Consider the following 17,991-nt stretch of genomic DNA (forward strand, 5'->3'; position numbering starts at 1 on the left):
TCAATGTGCATTAAAACTGGAGCTTATCAGCTCATTTGATAAACTCTTTCTGAAATTCTGTCCTGATATAGAGATAGTGTATAGTTTGCTTCAGTCAGGCACTGAGGTTTTCTAAATATACTAAATCAGCAGGAGAAAAAGCACACCCAAGGAGAAGCCATGGTGTATACAAGGAAAATATATTACAGAATAAAATTAGACATAAAAAATGTACACACTTGTACATGTATACACACAAATAGTTTGAGGATATTGTCTAATCATCGGGAAAAAAAAGAGAAAATTTTATCAATGCAACAAAAAAGGAAAGAGAAGAAAGGAGTGAAAGCATATGGAGCAAAACCAAAATATTAGAAATAAGTTAAAATATATCAGTAATCAAAGCATAGATAAAAAGAAATTATTGAATTGAATCAAAAACTAAACTTATTGTTCCATATAAACAATGGAATATTACACAACCATCAAAAAATTTGAAATCTAGCCATTTGCAATGACATGGTTGAAACTAGAAGGTATTATGCTAAATGAAATAAGTCAGTTAGAGAAACACAATTATCTTATGCTCTCACTGATATGAGGAATATAAGAAACAAGGCAGAGAATCATCAGGGAAGAGAGCAAAAGATAAACCAGATGAAGGCAGAGAGGGACAAACCATAAGAGACTCGTAATCATAGAAAACAAACTGAGAATTGATGGAGGGGAATGGAGTGGTTGGATGGGTTAACTGGGTGATGGGCATCAAAGAGGCCACATGATCTAATGAGTGCTGGGTATTGTATAAGACTGGTGAATCACTGACCTGTACCTCTGAAAATAATCATACATTATATGTTAATTAATTGAATTTAAATAGTTTAAAAATAAAACAAAATAAAATGTTGGTACTAACCACTAATTGAAGGTAGCAGATAAAAAACAAATACTCTAAATATGTAATTTTCTATTCCTTTTTAATGGTGACTATCTCAATGTATTTGTCTTTACATTTACAATAAATTCCCTGGTACCATCCAGACTTTAAAGATAAAAAAAATTGAATGCTATTTTCAAAAACAAAATGCAGGTGTGGTCGAGGATGTGAAGAGTTTGGAACATTTGTCCACTGTTGGAGGCAATGCACAATGCTGTAACCACGGAAAACAGTATAGAAGTTCTTCAAAAAGTATAAAAAAGAACTACCATACGATCCAGTCATCCCACTTCTGAGTATTTATCAAAAAGATTTGAAATCAACACACAAAAGTTTATAGCACCTTTATTCATAATTGCCAAAAACATGAAAGCAACCAAGACATCCTTCAGTAGAAGAAAGGGTAAGTAAACTATGGTACAGCCAGACAAGGGAATCTTATTTGGTGCTGAAAAGAAATGAGAACCCAGGCCATGGCAAGACATGGAGAAAATATACATACATATTTTCCTTTTTTTTTTTTTAAGATGTGTTTATTTGACAGAGAGAGCAAGCACAAGCAGGGGGAGTAGCAGGCAGAGGGAAGGGAGAAACAGGCTCTCTGCTGAGCAGAGACCCCAACCTGGGACTTGATCTCAGGACTCTGGGATCATGAGCTGAGATGAAGGCATATGGTTAATCCACTGAGCTACCCAGGGGGGCCTACATGCATACTTCAAAGTGAAAGAAGCTAATCTGAAAAGAGTGCATCTGTTTGACATCCAAGATAGGACATTCTGGAAGAGGAAAACTATGCAGACAATAAAAAGACCAGTGGTTGCCAGGGATTAGAGGGAAGAACAGAAGAACATCTTTAAGTAAAGGAAAGTTGAACTGGTGAGCAAAAATCAAAAAGCTCTGTAATGCACAATATTTGGGGAAAATGTTTTATGTCCTCTTCTCAATTCCTCAAAGACCAAAATCCCATTTTCTGCTGGGTTTAGAAGATGATCATTGTTTCTTATAGGGTCGTGGATGCATAGCTGTTCTGTGACTTGGAAAATTGCCTCACTGGGTCCACATATTTTACTTCCCTCCACCTCAATACCTTCAGCATATGCAAACACATGCACGCACCCACCCATGCACCAGCGTGGGCAACAACATCTTCCTCAATTACCCAAAATCATGTGGTGCTTCTTTTCCCTGACCCTTTCCAGAGGTCACAGCACACACTGAAGTGCTTTCCCAGTAGGCTCCGGTGTCCTCTTATCTAGTCTTTCCTGCAAGTGTGCCTCTATCTATAAAGAGCCTATTTTCTAAAAGTGGTTGATGTCACTGACTGCTGATAGCTTCTTTCTTGTTTCTTTTTGTTTTTGTGGCTTTCTGCCCTTTGGAGTATCTGCACTATCTTTTTAAAACAGTTTTAGAGAAATCAAGAGATAAATTGTATTATTAATCTACAATGGGTTTTTTTTTTTTCTTAGAGATTTTAAGTACTCTCAACACACACCACAGGTCTCAAATTTATGCCTTTGAGATCCAGAGTCCCAGCTCTACCCACAGAGCCAGTCAGGCACCCCTAGATTACAATGTTTATCTAAAAGTCTGAGAAAAATTTCTATTGTATACCCTCTTGAGTTGTTTAAAGTACATTTTCACATGCTTTTTTATTTATAGAGTTATGAAGAGAAGTTTATATTTTAAACCAATTACATGAAAAATTAATTTAAACCAAGAATATATGACTAATATATAAGGAAATGTATTAATATTCTGATCATAGCTCATTCATAAAATCTACTGATAAGGGGATTATTAAATTTAATAATTTAATTACTAAATTAAAGGTCATAGGGTGCCTAGGTGATACAGTAGTTCAGTTAAATGTCTGGCTCTTGGTTTCTGCTCAAGGCATGATCAGTTCATGAGATCAAGTTCCATGTCAGGCTCCATGGTTTTTGAGGAATCTGCTTGAGATTCTCTCTCCCTCCCTCTCTGTCCCTCCCACTGATGACTCTTAACCCCATAATCATAATGATAGATCTGAGAGGTGAGGATTGCTGTTCTTCAGAATTCCAAGGGCCACCTGAAGACTGACATGTGCCTCGTGAAGTCGGGAATGAAGCACATGGGTGACTTGGGGAGGATTCTGGCCAACATGTACCCATTACATAGGTTTGGGGCTGAAGCTTTCCCATCACCTCTCCTCCCATACTCTGTCAGGAAGACATTGGGTATCACCACCTTCTTGGTCGCACTGTGTCTCTCTAAAACTGTCATAAGACACAGGATCTCCCACCAGGGTGCAATGAACAACTTGTGGGGCTGGACGTTCACTGCAAGGATGACCACAAGACCACTACATTATTAAGTGGTTTTACCTTAAATGAGTTACACCCTGACTGAGAAAGTCTTGGCATTGAACTGCTTTCAGTGTCACTAAGGAACACCTGGATTTGGAAAATGTTATTTCTAGTTCCTAAACTCTAGTTGTCTGTATGATTTTGTATAAACCAGACACTGAGGGACAAACAACCACAGACTGTGCTGGAACCAGAGTGGATCAGGCAGAGACACTCAGCTTCCAGGTCCCTGTTCTGCTCAGAGTTTGTGTTCAGCTCCCCCTGCAGTCCCCATCACTGTGTCAGTCACCGCACAGTAGTACACAGCTGAATCTGATGCTTGCACTGAGCCTTTCTCCAAGTGGAAGGATTTCGATTTGCTGTCAAACGTGGCTTCAAATCCTTTGTTGCTTCCCTTCTCCTTGCCCCTCAAGGCTTTCAGGAGGAGCTGTAGACCTTCACCGGGATACTGGACATACCAGAAAAGAGTAAGGGACCCTGATGCTGAATAAGTGCAGTTCACAGTCAGGGAAGCTTCTTCTAAGAGGGTCACTTGGCCTTCAGTCTGAGTCACTGAGTCTCCACGGGTTTGTCCTGAGGAAAGAGAAGGACATCTGTATCACCTTGGGCATAAAACTCATGGATAAATAATAGTTAAAGGTTTAACTGACATCATGGAAGAAAGAATCCAAATTGTAAGAGGAATGTTACTTACCAAGCATTAAGAGTACCACAGTCACGAAGCCTGGAGAACACTTCATCTCTGGAGCATCGCCTAAATAATGTTCTTCATTCTTACTATGAAGAAGGTTAGAGTGACAGAGAAATGATCAGTGGAAGCCCACATTTCACACAGGAAATATGACTGTGGTAGGAAGCTGCACCCCCTAGTGGACAGGGATTAAAATGCATACATGTTGGCCAAAATCCTCCCCAAGTCAGCCATCTGTTTCATCCCTGACCTCATGAGGCTAATGTCAGGCTTCAGGTGACCCTGGGAAGTCTGAACAACAGCAATCCTGACTTCTCAGGTCTGTTTTGTTCTTAAGACACTGCCTGATATGGAAATTCTTTAACACAGCATCCTGGGGCATTTCTGTGGCTGGGAGGGTAACAAACTTAAAGCATCTTACTTCAGTACTTCATATTCTCATGCATCCTTGTGCACCAGCCCAAAAACCACTGACTGCCAGAAATGGGGTTCGAGTTGAATACAGAAAAAGTAAGAGGAAGTCAAGTCATTGACTGATTCTGTGTTTTGGGCACTTTACCGCAATATTTAGAACTGTGACTGTCATGACTGTCATTTTTTTTAAGTACTCTCTAAATGTTTTCTAAATCAAACAAAAATAATGAACAAATAACCTTTAATTGAAATACTGTATTTACTTTTCCTAAACTATTAGCAATTGCTAGAAATACTATTTTTTAATAAAAGTTTTCAGAAGTCACACTATTTGTTAGTCAACCATTTTAATAGTCAAATATTACTGATTTTCAGAATCATTAAAAAGTGAAAAATAGCAGATACAGACAGAAAAAACATCATAAATGGAGTCATCAAATCCATATAGAATCATCTGAAATTAAGTTTTCAATATTTGGTTGACTCCAACAAGGTGACTAGTGTGTATGAATTAAGAAAAAAATATTAATGCTATAATCCTAACAGCTTTAGTCTCAAGGATGTTTTCTATTACTGTCCGTCACATTTTGTTGCCAAACATTAATCAAATAATTTTTCCCACAAGGTAAGAAATCAGGATTATCAGGAAAAAGTTCTAGAAAGGGACACATCTTCTGTAAAGCCCTGTAAACATTTATGTTTAGACATATAGATGGAAGCTTAGCCCAAGCTATATCCTGGAGGCCACTCTCCAAGAGATTCAGATCAAGGAGGTTCATGAGTCTAGAACCAACATGGAAACACTTTCCCCAATGCAAAGGGAAGTAAGAAATTCTTGCCTGGATACTGTTTGGGTTCATGTGTCCCTTGGCTTCCCCTCCACCTCTCAAATCACATTGTCAGGCCTGCCACAGAAGTATACTAGAAAGGAATTTTGGACAAACCCCTGCAAAGTTGTATTCAGATATGCAAGGGAAATTCCAAGGAGGTTAGAATGATAATGGTTGAAAATAAACATGGGGCACCAGGATGGCTCACCTGGTGGAGCTTTAGGCTCTTGGTTATGATTAGGGTCATGATCTCAGGATCAGAGTCCGGCATGGGCCTCTGCATTCATTTGGAGTCTGCTTTCTCTATGTCTCTCTCTCAGTCTCTATAACTCTATCATTCTCTCTAAAATATATAAATAAATCAAAGCTTTTTTAAAAAGGAAAATAAACAATATAGTACATGGATGCAGAAAGTCATTATCTGTAACTTTAGTTTTTTAAACAGTTTACTTTCGGGACGCCTGGGTGGCTCAGTTGGTTAAGCAGCTGCCTTCGGCTCAGGTCATGATCCCAGCGTCCTGGGATCGAGTCCCACATCGGGCTCCTTGCTCCGCAGGGAGCCTGCTTCTCCCTCTGACTCTGCCTTCCACTGTGTCTGCCTGTGCTCGCTCTTGCTCGCTCTCTCTCTGACAAATAAATAAATATTTTTAAAAAAATCATTTAAACAGTTTACTTTTTTATTTGTCAGAGAGAGAGAGAAAGGGCACAAGCAGGGGGAGCAGGAGGCAGAGGGAGAAGCAGGTTCCCCGCTGAGCAAGGAGCCTCATGCAGGACTCAGTCCCTGGACCCTGGTATCATGACATGAGCCAAAAGCAGACACTTAAACGATTGAGCCACCCAGGCATCCCTATCCATAACTTTATGAAAACCAAAGGAGAAATATTTTGCACTCTGTGTCACACGGAGGACTTGCATGTCATTGAGGGAAGGTACTGCATAGTAAATATGGATACTTACTGTCTTTTACTAATGCATATTTTACATTAAAATTAGCTGCACCAACTGGACAATTCTATATAATTTGACATTTATATTTGTGAAGCACTCACCACATTTGAGATAATGAACATATGCATCATCCCAAAAGTTTCCTCATGTCTCTTGGCAGCCCCTCTCTCAACCCTCACCACTCCCATTTCCAGGGAACATTTCTGTCATGCTTTAGTCTGCATAATTTATAATTTTTAATTATGGAATTATATGTACTCTTTTATCTGTCACTTCACAATGTAATTATTTTAATATTCTTCCATAGTCATAACTATCAAGAGTTTGTTTCTTTCTGTTGTTGTGTAGTATCTCATCCTATGCCTATAAAACATTTTGTCTATTCACCTGTTGCTGGCCATATGGAGTAGTCCCAGTAGGTTCTTACAAACAAAACTGCTATGAACTTTTGCATATAAGATTTTTTTTAATAGACCCATTCTTTCCTTTCTCCTGAGCCCATATCTGGGAGTAGAATGGATGTATCACATGGTAGATGTACATTTGACTTTCTTAACTGATTTGTTCTAGTATTTTGTTTCACTCTGTTCTGTAGATTCCCTTGCATTTTCTGCACAAATATGCTTTCTGGTAATAGAGAGAAGTTCACTTCTTGCCTCCCAAACTCTATGGCTTTTGTTTCTTCTACTTGCCTTATTACATTGGATTGAACCTCTATTTCAATATTAAATACAAGTGGTGGAGCCAAAACTTTCCCCTTATTTCTGAAACTAAGGAGAAAACAATTAAGCTTTCACCATCAAGTGTGATATTTGATGTAGACTCTTTGTTAAGCCCTTTTTTAAGATGAGGAAATTCCCTTCAATTTTGTGTAATTTGCTGGGAGTTTTAATCAGGAATAGATCTGAATTTTGTCAAATGCTTTTTCTGTACCTATTAAGATTATCCTCCTGGAGAGCCTGGGTGGCTCAGTTGGTTAAGCGACTGCTTTCAGCACAGGTCATGATCCCGGAGTCCCGGGTTCGAGTCCTGCATCAGGTTCTGGGCTCTGTGGGGATTCTGCTTTTCCCTCGGACCTTCTCTGCTCTCATGCTTTCTCTCACTCTCCCTCTCTCTCTCAGGTAAACAAATAAAATCTTAAAAAAAAAAAAAAAGATTGTCCTCCTAAATTGCTCATCTGCTACTTGTCAATCTCTCTGGGTATATTATTGATAAATTGTCACAACAAAATACTACTACTACTACTAATAATAATAATAAATTTACTGCTAATAATAAATTTACAGATAATGAAACAAAGCTCAAAAGTATCAAGAAACTTCATGGAAAAGCTAATAGATTACAACACAGAGCTGGGATATTAAAAGCCTATTCCCTCTTTTTGACAGTATAGATTGTCAAATTTCAGAGAAAGACTAGTGGGTAGCAAAAGACTTCTTCCTAAGCCTTTGAAATATCTTGAGAGTCTTTTACAGGTTCTTTATTTATGCAACTGGAACTACTAAAAAAACAATTCAATAATTGCAGGTTTGAATCTTTTACCAAATGAGGAAAGAAATAATGGATACTCAGACTGCTATCCAGGAACTGACCAGTGGGTAGTGGCTTCACCATTCCATCCAGACCTGAAATAAGCAATGTACTGTAGTAAGAGTGAAAAACTCCTCTAGGCTTTTGTGATTCACCAACATACTGGAGCTCCATTCATGACTAGTGATCACTCTCTTTCTCTGTTCCTTGAAACTTGTTTGTGATACTGCAGTCTAGAGCATAGTTTTTCCAAATAACCATTATAAATGTGTCTAAATTTCTTAAAATAGAATTACCTATGGCCCAGCAATCCACTTCTGATATATACTCAAAAATTGAAAGAATTTTGATATTTCCATAAATATTGAGATGTTTTTGAATTCCAGTTTCTACCAAAAAGAGGAAGCAACCCAAAAGGCCATCAACAGATAGACATGGATAAATAAAACGGTATATTACATACACGGGAATATTGTTCAACCTTAAAGAGTAAAGAAGTTCTGACACATAATGCAAGTGGATGCATCATGGGGACAGTATGTCAAATGAAATTTTGGAAAATGACCAATACTGCATAATTCCACTTCTATGAGAGCTAAAGAGCTTCAGCTCAAAGAAGGAGAATGTAAAATAGTAGTTCTGAAGGTGTAGAGGAATGGAATAAAGGAGAGTTATTGTTTAATGAGTACAAATATTCAGTTTTTCAAGGTGACAAGATTCTAGAAATGAAAGGTGTTGCTGATTGAACAACAATGTAAGTGTATTTCATAACCCTGAACTATACACTCAAAATATTCTCAAAGGGTAAAAATGAATGTGAAAATGGTCAGATTCTCTAATTAAAGAAACTTGAGGAGATACTTAAGATTTCTACTCTACAGGTCAAGATGGCGGAGAAGTAGCAGGCCGAGACCACTTCAGCTAGCCGGAGATCAGCTAGATAGCTTATCTAAAGATTGCAAACACCTGCAAATCCATCAGCAGATCAAAGAGAAGAAGAACAGCAATTCTGGAAACAGAAAAACAACCACTTTCTGAAAGAACTCTACGGAAAGCGCTCAGGGAACAAAAGCTCCTGAAAGCAAACCCAAGCGGATTACTCACCCCGGCCCCGGGTAAAAGCGGTGCAATCCCGCCTGGGGCAAAGACACTTGAGAATCACTACAACAGGCCCCTCCCCCAGAAGATCAACAAGAAATCCAGCCGAGACCAAGTTCACCTACCAAAGAGTGCGGTTTCAATACCAAGGAGAGCAGCAGAATTCTAGAGGAGGAGAAAGCAAAGCACGGACTCATGGCTTTTTCCCTGTGATTTTTTTTAGTCTTGCAGTAAATTTAATTTTTTCTTTTTCATTTTTTTTTTTTTGCCTTCGGGTAAAATTTTTTTTTTTAACTGTTACCTTTTTCTTTTTTAACGATTTTTTACTAGTTTATCTAATACATATATTTTTTTCTTTTTTATATTTTTCTTAGGTGTTTTCTTTTTTTAAAAAATTCTTTTTTTTTCTTTCTCTTTTTTCTTTTTTTTTTATTGTTTCCTTTTTGAACCACTTTTTATCCCCTTTATCCCCCCTCACGATTTTGGATCTCTTCTAATTTGGTTAAAGCATATTTTCCTGGGGTTGTTGCCACCCTTTTAGTATTTTACTTGCCCCTTCATATACTCTTATCTAGACAAAATGACAAGACGGAAAAATTCAACACAAAAAAAAGAACAAGAGGCAGTACCGAAGGCTAGGGACCTAATCAATACAGACATTGGTAATATGTCAGACCTAGAGTTCAGAATGACAATTCTCAAGGTTCTAGCCGGGCTCGAAAAAGGCATGGAAGATATTAGAGAAACCCTCTCGAGAGATATAAAAGCCCTTTCTGGAGAAATAAAAGAACTAAAATCTAACCAAGTTGAAATCAAAAAAGCTATTAATGAGGTGCAATCAAAAATGGAGGCTCTCACTGCTAGGATAAATGAGGCAGAAGAAAGAATTAGTGATATAGAAGACCAAATGACAGAGAATAAAGAAGCTGAGCAAAAGAGGGACAAACAGCTACTGGACCACGAGGGGAGAATTCGAGAGATAAGTGACACCATAAGATGAAACAACATTAGAATAATTGGGATTCCAGAAGAAGAAGAAAGAGAGAGGGGAGCAGAAGGTATACTAGAGAGAATTATTGGGGAGAATTTCCCCAATATGGCAAAGGGAACAAGCATCAAAATTCAGGAGGTTCAGAGAACGCCCCTCAAAATCAATAAGAATAGGCCCACACCCCGTCACCTAATAGTAAAATTTACAAGTCTCAGTGAAAAAGAGAAAATCCTGAAAGCAGCCCGGGAAAAGAAGTCTGTAACATACAATGGTAAAAATATTAGATTGGCAGCTGACTTATCCACAGAGACCTGGCAGGCCAGAAAGAGCTGGCATGATATTTTCAGAGCACTAAATGAGAAAAACATGCAGCCAAGAATACTATATCCAGCTAGGCTATCATTGAAAATAGAAGGAGAGATTAAAAGCTTCCAGGACAAACAACAACTGAAAGAATTTGCAAACACCAAACCAGCTCTACAGGAAATCTTGAAAGGGGTCCTCTAAGCAAAGAGAGAGCCTACAAGTGGTAGATCAGAAAGGAACAGAGACCATATACAGTAACAGCCACCTTACAGGCAATACAATGGCCCTAGATTCATATCTCTCAATAGTTACCCTGAATGTGAATGGGCTAAATGCCCCTGTCAAAAGACACAGGGTATCAGAATGGATAAAAAAACAAAACCCATCTATATGTTGCCTCCAAGAAACTCATTTTAAGCCCGAAGACACCTCCAGATTTAAAGTGAGGGGGTGGAAAAGAATTTACCATGCTAATGGACATCAGAAGAAAGCAGGAGTGGCAATCCTTATATCAGATCAATTAGATTTTAAGCCAAAGACTATAATAAGAGATGAGGAAGGACACTATATCATACTCAAAGGGTCTGTCCAACAAGAAGATTTAACAATTTTAAATATCTATGCCACCAACGTGGGAGCAGCCAACTATATAAACCAATTAATAACAAAATCAAAGAAACACATCAACAATAATACAATAATAGTAGGGGACTTTAACACTCCCCTCACTGAAATGGACAGATCATCCAAGCAAAAGATCAGCAAGGAAATAAAGGCCTTAAACGACACACTGGACCAGATGGACATCACAGATATATTCAGAACATTTCATCCCAAAGCAACAGAATACACATTCTTCTCTAGTGCACATGGAACATTCTCCAGAATAGATCACATCCTCGGTCCTAAATCAGGACTCAACCGGTATCAAAAGATTGGGATCATTCCCTGCATATTTTCAGACCACAATGCTCTAAAGCTAGAACTCAACCACAAAAGGAAGTTTGAAAAGAACCAAAATACATGGAGACTAAACAGCATCCTTCTAAAGAATGAATGGGTCAACCGGGAAATTAAAGAAGAATTGAAAAAAATCATGGAAACAAATGATAATGAAAATACAATGGTTCAAAATCTGTGGGACACAACAAAGGCAGTCCTGAGAGGAAAATATATAGCGGTACAAGCCTTTCTCAAGAAACAAGAAAGGTCTCAGGTACACAATCTAACCCTACACCTAAAGGAGCTGGAAAAAGAACAAGAAAGAAACCCTAAGCCTAGCAGGAGAAGAGAAATCATAAAGATCAGAGCAGAAATCAATGAAATAGAAACCAAAAAAACAATAGAACAAATCAACGAAACTAGGAGCTGGTTCTTTGAAAGAATTAATAAAATTGATAAACCCCTGGCCTGACTTATCAAAAAGAAAAGAGAAAGGACCCAAATAAATAAAATCATGAATGAAAGAGGAGAGATCACAACTAACACCAAAGAAATACAAACAATTATCACAACATACTATGAGCAACTCTACGGCAATAAATTTGACAATCTGGAAGAAATGGATGCATTCCTAGAAACATATAAACTACCACAACTGAACCAGGAAGAAATAGAAAACCTGAACAGACCCATAACCAGTAAGGAGATTGAAACAGTCATTAAAAATCTCCAAACAAACAAAAGCCCAGGGCCAGACGGCTTCCCGGGGGAATTCTACCAAACATTTAAAGCCCAGGGCCAGACGGCTTCCCGGGGGAATTCTACCAAACATTCTCCTGAAACTGTTCCAAAAAATACAAATGGAAGGAAAACTTCCAAACTCATTTTATGAGGCCAGCATCACCTTGATCCCAAAACCAGACAAGGATCCCACCAAAAAAGAGAGCTATAGACCGATATCCTTGATGAACACAGATGCGAAAATACTCAACAAAATACTAGCCAATAGGATTCAACAGTACATTAAAAAGATTATTCACCACGACCAAGTGGGATTTATTCCAGGGCTGCAAGGTTGGTTCAACATCCGCAAATCAGTCAATGTGATACAACACATCAATAAAAGTAAGAACAAGAACCATATGATACTCTCAATAGATGCTGAAAAAGCATTTGACAAAGTACAGCATCCCTTCCTGATCAAAACTCTTCAAAGTGTAGGGATAGAGGGCACATACCTCAATATCATCAAAGCCATCTATGAAAAACCCACCGCAAATATCATTCTCAATGGAGAAAAACTGAAAGCTTTTCTGCTAAGGTCAGGAACACGGCAGGGATGTCCATTATCACCACTGCTATTCAACATAGTACTAGAGGTCCTAGCCTCAGCAATCAGACAACAAAAGGAAATTAAAGGCATCCAAATCGGCAAAGAAGAAGTCAAATTATCACTCTTCGCAGATGATATGATACTATATGTGGAAAACCCAAAAGACTCCACTCCAAAACTTCTAGAACTTATACAGGAATTCAGTAAAGTGTCAGGATATAAAATCAATGCACAGAAATCAGTTGCATTTCTCTACACCAACAGCAAGACAGAAGAAAGGGAAATTAAGGAGTCAATCCCATTTACAATTGCACCCAAAACCATAAGATACCTAGGAATAAACCTAACCAAAGAGACACAGAATCTATACTCAGAAAACTATAAAGTACTCATGAAAGAAATTGAGGAAGACACAAAGAAATGGAAAAATGTTCCATGCTCCTGGATTGGAAGAATAAATATTGTGAAAATGTCTATGTTACCTAAAGCAATCTACACATTTAATGCAATTCCTATCAAAGTACCATCCATCTTTTTCAAAGAAATGGAACAAATAATTCTAAAATTTATATGGAACCAGAAAAGACCTCGAATAGCTAAAGGGATATTGAAAAAGAAAGCCAACGTTGGTGGCATCACAATTCCGGACTTCAAGCTCTATTACAAAGCTGTCATCATCAAGACAGCATGGTACTGGCACAAAAACAGACCCATAGATCAATGGAACAGAATAGAGAGCCCAGAAATAGACCCTCAAATCTATGGTCCACTCATCTTCGACAAAGCAGGAAAGAATGTCCAATGGAAAAAAGACAGCCTCTTCAATAAATGGTGCTGGGAAAATTGGACAGCCACATGCAGAAAAATGAAATTGGACCATTTCCTTACACCACACACAAAAATAGACTCAAAATGGATGAAGGACCTCAATGTGAGAAAGGAATCCATCAAAATCCTTGAGGAGAACACAGGCAGCAACCTCTTCGACCTCAGCTGCAGCAACATCTTCCTAGGAACAATGCAAAAGGCAAGGGAAGCAAGGGAAAAAATGAACTATTGGGATTTCATCAAGATCAAAAGCTTTTGCACAGCAAAGGAAACAGTTAACAAAATCAAAAGACAACTGACAGAATGGGAGAAGATATTTGCAAACGACATATCAGATAAAGGACTAGTGTCCAGAATCTATAAAGAACTTAGCAAACTCAACACCCAAAGAACAAATAATCCAATCAAGAAATGGGCAGAGGATATGAACAGACATTTCTGCAAAGAAGACATCCAGATGGCCAACAGACACATGAAAAAGTGCTCCATATCACTCGGCATCAGGGAAATACAAATCAAAACCACAATGAGATATCACCTCACACCAGTCAGAATGGCTAAAATCAACAAGTCAGGAAATGACAGATGCTGGCGAGGATGCGGAGAAAGGGGAACCCTCCTACACTGTTGGTGGGAATGCAAGCTGGTGCAACCTCTCTGGAAAACAGCATGGAGGTTCCTCAAAATGTTGAAAATAGAACTGCCCTATGACCCAGCAATTGCACTATTGGGTATTTACCCTAAAGATACAAACGTACTGATCCAAAGGGGCACGTGTACTCGAATGTTTATAGCAGCAATGTCCACAATAGCCAAACTATGGAAAGAACCTAGATGTCCATCAACAGATGAATGGATCAAGAAGATGTGGTATATATACACAATGAAATACTATGCAGCCATCAAAAGAAATGAAATCTTGCCATTTGCGACAACATGGATGGAACTAGAGCGTATTATGCTTAGCGAAATAAGTTAAGCAGAGAAAGACAACTATCATATGATCTCCCTGATATGAGGAAGTGGTGATGCAACATGGGGGCTTAAGTGGGTACGAGAAGAATAAATGAAAGAAGATGGGATTGGGAGGGAGACAAACCATAAGTGACTCTTAATCTCACAAAACAAACTGAGGGTTGCTGGGGGGAGGGGGTTTGGGAGAAGGGGGTGGTATTATGGACATTGGGGAGGGTATGTGTTTTGGTGAGTGCTGTGAAGTGTGTAAACCTGGTGATTCACAGACCTGTACCCCTGGGGATAAAAATATATGTTTATAAAAAATAAAAAATTATATTAAAAAAAAAAAAGATTTCTACTCTACAAATCTGCCTTCCAAACAAATATAAGAGGGTGTTTGATGCAAGACCAATTATCAACCATCTATTACCATTCAATTTTAAGGCCTTAGGTCATTGGGGTTAGAACTGGGAGGATGAAAATGGAGAGAATGAAGATTTGGAGTGTGGAACATTGATCAAAAAGGATGGCTGGGAAATGTGGAAACTAACTCATCTGTTGGCCAAAAAAATGTGCTTTTTTGTTTTTTAAATATAGATGATTTTTAAGTTAAATTTATTTATTTATTTTCAGAAAAATAGTATTCATTATTTTTTCACCACATCCAGTGCTCCATGCAATCCATGACCTCTATAATACCCACCACCTGGTACCCCAACCTCCCACCCCCCAGCCACTTCAAACCCCTCAGATTGTTTTTCAGAGTCCATAGTCTCTCATGATTTTTAATAGCTTTTTATTATTATGATATATGATATTATATATCATATATTACATTATGTTAGTCACTATAGAGTACATAATTAGTTTTTGATGTAGTGTTCCATGATTCATTGTTTGTGTATAACACCCAGTGCTCCATGTAATATGTGCTCTCCTTAATACCCGTCACTGGGCTCACCCAACCCCCAATCCCTCCCCTCTGAACCCCTCAGTTTGTTTCCAAGACTCCATAGTCTCTCATGGTTCATCGCCCTCACGGATTCCCATGCCCTTCATTTTTTCCTTCCTTCTCCTAATGTCCTCCATGCTATTCCTTATGTTCTACAAATAAGTGTAACCAAATGATAATTGACTTTCTCCGTCTGACTTATTTTTTTTACCATAATCTCCTCCAGTTCCATCCATGTCAGTGCAAATTGTAGGTATTCATCCTTTCTGATGGCTGAGTAATAGTTCATTGAGTACTTATGGACCACATCTTCTTTATGCATTCCTCTGTTGAAGGTCATCTTACCTCCCTCCACAGTTTAGCTATTGTGGACATTGCTGTTATGAACATTGGGGTGCCTGTGGCCCTTCTTTCCTGGGGTAAATACCTCGTAGTGCAACTGCTGGGTCATAGGGTAGCTCTATTTTTAATTTCTTGTGGAACATCCACAATGTTTTCCCAAGTGGTCTCACCAACTCAAATTAAACAGAATGGGGAAGGAGATGCTATGAGCGCTGGAACCAGGAAGGTGAAATAACAAAACAGACTTTGGAGAAAGGTTGAAGTGAAGGGCAGGAGCTGACAAAGGGGCAAATTCACACTCTGTCCTTCACAGTGTCCCCCTAGAACCCCTTATTATGAGCATTTGTGGATACGTCTGGTGGAGAGCAGGTAAGCCTCCTGTATGCAAACTGAGTACAAGTATCCTAGTGGTGTTAATAAGACAAAATGAGAAAAACTACACTGTAGAGCAGACTCCTTGGAAACTAAATAGGAGTACAATTGCCTCACAGCAAACAAACCTAATTAAACTGTCACTAAATGGTATAAAACAGCATTATGTGCATATATATACACATATGAATGTATGTGTGTATATATATACACATATGCATAAAGTGTATACACACACACATACACACACACACACACATATCCACAGAGACATTTCATGGCCTATCATATTTTACAATGTCTGTAACATAATATATGCTCAATAATAGTTGAGCAATAATACAAGCTCAGTAAATGTTTACTGAACAAAGTGATTTGAAAAATCCAACAACTAACACACATTATTGCTGACCTTGAGCCAAAGGTTTCTACACTTCCTTAGCCAATTCTCTGGCTGAATCTAACTGCAAAATGGCAAATTATTTATTATGGTTACTCTAGTCTCCAAAAAATAATTTTAGCACAACTTTTCAGGGATTAGGAAGTGTTTGAAGAATGATAACTCTTATCCAGAGTTGTGTTTTCTTAAAATGAGGTTCTCCCTCTAAGCCTACACCTGTGCCACTTCCTGTCTGGGATGGCAATTGCCCCCCCTTGGGCCCTACTGCAGGAAGAAGCATCAACAAGAGCCCTGTTGATGGGTATACCTCCTTCCATCATGCCTCTCACTATAGACTCCCACAGTGCACAGAAATACACTGCAGAGTCCTCCAGCTGTGAAGCTGAGATGACAAGTTGAATGAAATTTCTTGTCTTCTGAAAATTCAGTGAGTAGTGACCTTCAGTGGCATTTTGCAGGTTGTAAGAATCCTGATGAATAAGGAGAATCATTGTCCCACCGCTGGGCTGCTTGTACCACAAAAGACTCTAACGTGGTTCATTGGTGTTATATGTGCATTCCAGAATGACAGTCCCCTTCTCCTGCACTAACATTGCTGTTTGGGCTTGAGTTATCGTCTGGGAAATACTGGATCCTGAAGGGAAAATAACACAGAATCAGAGACTTCTGGAATACGTGATGTGGCACAAAGAACTTCGTTTTACACACTGTCATCCCTCCTTCCCAAGGTACGCACAGGATCCTGCCTATCTCTCTTGATTTTAAGTCATAGAGGAGACACACTCCCACAGGGACCATCCTTACCTAGCCACACAGAAGCCATGACCACCTTGAGAAGGTTGGAGAGCAACATGTTTGAGTTCTCCCACTAGAAGGAAAATGTCTTCTTCCTCTTCAACTTCAGGGCTCAGCACTGTGAGAAGAACTTGACAGGATGAGGAAAGGATTGCTGGTTATGTGCTGCTGTGGCCCCAGAACGGGAAACAGGGGTTTCCTGGTATAGCAAGTTGTGTGAGTCCTGTCATAATTCTCTGTGTTCTAGCTGAGAGTCTCACTACCCCACATCCTTTTGCATTAGGCAACTTTTTCTTATTTAAATTCAGTTAGCAACACATAGTACCTCACATAGTTTCAGATGTAGTGTTCAACAATTCATCAGTTGGATATGGCACCCAGTGGGCATTAAGCAATTTTAACTAAAAACATTACAACTGAAAATATACATGAGTAAAATTTATATTGAAATGAGGATTGTGGATCAATGATCTAGCGAACTGTGATATGTTTACTCATTGCATCTGTGATAAAAGTGGGTGGATGGCACTTACTGAAAATATGACAGGTAGGGCTCACTTTGGCAGCACATATACTAAAATTAGAATGATACAGAGAAAAATCAGCATGACCCTTGTGCAAGAATGACATGAAAATTCCAGAAGCATTCAATAACTTTAAAAAACTGCTTGTAATTAATTATATAAACAACATAAAATGTAAGAATTATGAAAAAAGGGTTGTAAGAGTCATGCATGTTCACACTCTGTGATTTAAGGTAGAAATAAATCACACTATGATAAGAAGGCAAAGCATTTAGACTAATCACTGTAGCTCTTTCAATGCACCTATTGTTATGCCTGTGTTCCTCCTTACTACCTATGCCTGTTCAGATGCCTATGTTAGAGCCAAAAGCAGAAAAATCTGATCATTCTCTGCTGAAGAGTTCAAGCTGTAGCCCTCGGATGACAGATCCACTCACCATGGTCTCCTTCTCATTGTTTTTTCTCCACAGCTCAGCT

The 17,991-nt window shown here is 38.7% G+C and overlaps 1 gene segment (V, D, J or C); it reads right to left on the reverse strand.

The window, feature by feature from the left end:
* Positions 1-1,246: 1,246 nt before the first annotated feature.
* Positions 1,247-17,126, reverse strand: LOC309866779 (T cell receptor alpha variable 9-2-like). The segment is given in 4 exons: positions 17,000-17,126; positions 16,787-16,829; positions 3,956-4,038; positions 1,247-3,834 (listed from the first exon to the last, which is right to left on the reverse strand).
* Between the last annotated feature and the right edge of the window lie 865 nt (positions 17,127-17,991).

This window comes from Mustela nivalis, assembly GCF_964662115.1.
Source record: "Mustela nivalis genome assembly, chromosome: 6".
Classification (NCBI taxonomy): domain Eukaryota; kingdom Metazoa; phylum Chordata; class Mammalia; order Carnivora; family Mustelidae; genus Mustela; species Mustela nivalis.